Raw genomic sequence first — 3090 nt, 5'->3', positions numbered from 1 at the left:
TACCTTGACAGTTCCACGTCCCTCACCTTGTGAGCATACATGCCCTGACCAAAGGATAGGTTAGAACGCAGTTTCATGGTCCTGATAACCACGTACTGCTTTTTGAACTCAGTCCTCTCTACCAAGGTCCAAAGCGACTTGTCATCCATTAGGTGATCCTTTAGTAGGAATATCCTACACCCCATGACTCATTAGTGGCATAAAGCGCACATCTCACTTATGGAAGTCCATGAACCTGAACTTATATCATGAAGACTCCAACCAACCTGGAAGCCAGGGCCTCCACAGCTTCACTCTCTCTGTTGGTGAATCTTATTTCTCGACTTTCAACTTAACCAAACTCACCCGTGAAAATGGTTTGCTTGAGGGGTGCTTAATTCCTACCGTGGTCGCCCTTACTTGTAAGAACGATATTGTTTGTGTCTACTATGTGGTTTGTGCACCAAGACAACCCTATACTGTCCAGGCCTACCACGTGGTCTCCATGGAGGCATGCTTGACATCTAGAATTATGGTTGTGGGAGGCTGAGCCATAGGTATACCATCTCTTACTAGACCTTAGAAGGTCTGATATACATTTCTATGGGTTGGACGTCACGCACTTTGCGAAGTCACCCCTTTGTCTTCCTAAGGCCAGTAAGTTATAACGTGAACCCTCTCGGCCTCCTCACAATAACTCGAATCTAGCATCGACAGTAATAAAGTGAACTTTCACTATTAAACACTCTAAAGTGTAATCATAGTTACCACTTTTCCAAGACAAACATCAAATTTTTACAGCCTTGCAACCACTCATATCCTACTAAACAGGGTTAAAATGCATACCTGGTCGCGGCGAGGCGTGTCGTTGAGTTGAGTCACAGAGGTGTACGACTCTCTATCCTAGAAAAAGTCTACAGAATCTAAAACCGACTGCTCTGATACCAATCTGTCACGACCCGATTTTCGAGACTTCGAAAATTAGACCGTGAACCAAAAGACGAAATCGAAAACAAACAAAATGAAAGTAGAAGAAAAGAAAACCAAAGTAAAAATATAAAAATACTTTGAATTAAAACAAAAGAGAGAAATTTTGTTTGTTAATTATTACAAAAGAAATTGCAAATATAAAATGAAATACAAAAGACTCTAAAAGACCGAAAAGGGACTGACGCTCCGGAACGACCCCCTCTGTGACTGTACAACTCTCAAACGCTCCTCTACCTCGACCAGCAGCCAGTGAACACCTGAGAAAAATAAATGAGAACGGGATGAGTATAAAAATTATACTCAGTAAGCCACCTACTTGTAGGCTCTCTTCGCATCTTAATTTAACAGAACTCCCACGGTTTTCTAATTCGGTTCTAGGACATCGGGTTCTAACCTTAGTCTCTTGGGGCTTGCCCCTTGGGTTTCACCGGTTCATCGTCCTTTCATTAGTCACCTAGAGGTTCCTTATGCCAAGCTAATATGATCGGTATCTCTCTATGAGGCGCTACCTCTACATGGCTATCTAGAACTACATGGTACCTAGCCTAGGGGTGTGCTGAATACCCCTACGCCCATATAGTCCTCCTATGGGGGGCGCGACCCAACCCGTTCCCATGCAGCTAATGGGCTGTACGACGTGGGGACACATTTCCCATGCGAAATGGCTAAGAACAGTAAGGACTGATCAGGGACCCTTGGTCCTCCCACGAAGCTATAGATACCGTTCTCACGCTAGCAATCTGTGAACCCTCCTAGGTACTTTCTTGCCGTGGTAAACCGCTAAGTTTCTAGGGTAAAATTAAGTCTGTCCAGAGCGACATATCGCTCCTAACAGAAATTCCCTAATCTTATCATAGAAATGGGCCCTAGCAATGAACAGAGGGTGCATGCAATCTTCTTCTAACATCATAGTATGTAATTCATGCAAACTAGGCATACCGGCTCAACGGGGCGATGACCTCCATCAAGCACCCAGAGCACGAAGTTCGCGCTCAATGGGGCGAATTCGTCCATCAAACACCCGAAACCCGGCATACACAATTCTACACATAAAATAACGCATGCATACATACAGCGGAAGCCTAAGGCATACAAGCAACACTCATGTAATTTACCCAATTCAATCACAACAGTTAATCTGACTAGTAACTTACATGAAGAGCTAATCTGAAGCAGAACTACTAGCATGCATGCAATCTGAGCGAATCCTACAAGTATTTCTTCCTAAATACCGGGTGGTGACTTACCTGGTTGCTGCGTGCCCTTTCGCTAGCGTTTCTTTGCCCGTGAGGTGTCCAAAAATACTGATTTCTCTAAATTAAGTCCCTATCCACGTAAAAACAATATTAGAACTAGAACCGGGACAAAAATCGAGAAAACAAAAAACAACCGGGCCAAATTGGCCGTTCCACGCGCGCTCACGCGCCCAGCAGCACGCTGGGAGTGCGTGGCCACGCGCGCCCAATTCTGCACAGTCGCGGGTCGGTCGGCTCGGCTCTCGTTGCGATTCGGCCCGGCTTGCAGGCGACACGTGTCGACGCCTCGCTGGAGCTGCGTTGCTCCAGCCGGTGGTCGACGGGTGTCCGGCGCCTGTCGCCGCCCTCCGCCGCTCGCCGGCCGTTTTTTGTTTTTTTTTCTTTCTTCTTCTTCTCTGTCCTCTGAAAACCGAAACCCAAACCGAAACCTAGTCGGTTTTTGTTTTCCGATTTTCATATCTTTCGATCCGTAGATCGGATCAATATGATTCCTTCGGCAACGTTCTAGATCGTGTTACAGGCTACGTCCTAGTATTCTTTTTATAATTTTTTCTTGACTATCGGAGGATTTAAGAACGCTGGAAGTTCGCTCACCATTCTCGGATGACCCTCGGATCTCCGCCTTTGGGTTGAGGTCTCGGCCAAACTTCTTCACAGACCGTGCGTGAGTTGTTCCTAGGTGAAGATTTCAACATTTTAGGGTCGATTCACGTAGGGGAAAACTCAGATCTGAGCAATATCGTTCAGAAACCTTACCCCGCGAAATGTTCTTAGGTTTTGATGGTGCGTAGGCCTTGCTAGCCCCTCAATCCTGGTACGAGTCTCGTCTGGAGATGGATTCCGGCGGTGGTCCGTTAATCTTCCC

General features: G+C 46.1%; 2 long non-coding RNA genes across 3 annotated transcripts in view; both read right to left on the bottom strand.

Moving 5' to 3' along the window:
- LOC111808616 overlaps positions 1 to 978 on the bottom strand; it is a 2959-nt gene extending 1981 nt beyond the window's left edge. Inside the window, exon 1 of the long non-coding RNA XR_002817105.1 lies at positions 4 to 978. This is a non-coding gene — a long non-coding RNA (uncharacterized LOC111808616). The remainder of the gene's footprint in view (positions 1 to 3) is intronic.
- An 80-nt stretch (positions 979 to 1058) lies between these two features.
- LOC111808615 lies at positions 1059 to 3084 on the bottom strand. 2 transcript variants are annotated; one of them, XR_002817104.1, is made up of 4 exons: positions 2982 to 3084; positions 2820 to 2900; positions 2217 to 2295; positions 1059 to 1226 (listed from the first exon to the last, which is right to left on the bottom strand). It is a non-coding gene; the product is annotated as an uncharacterized LOC111808615 (long non-coding RNA). The 2 variants fall into 2 exon arrangements; XR_002817103.1 differs by having other exon boundaries at positions 1060 to 1226; positions 2820 to 3084.
- Between the last annotated feature and the right edge of the window lie 6 nt (positions 3085 to 3090).

Source organism: Cucurbita pepo, chromosome LG13, assembly GCF_002806865.2.
Source record: "Cucurbita pepo subsp. pepo cultivar mu-cu-16 chromosome LG13, ASM280686v2, whole genome shotgun sequence".
Classification (NCBI taxonomy): domain Eukaryota; kingdom Viridiplantae; phylum Streptophyta; class Magnoliopsida; order Cucurbitales; family Cucurbitaceae; genus Cucurbita; species Cucurbita pepo.
Note: the sequence above shows the minus strand (reverse complement) of the source record. Positions and strands in the feature narration are given on the sequence as shown.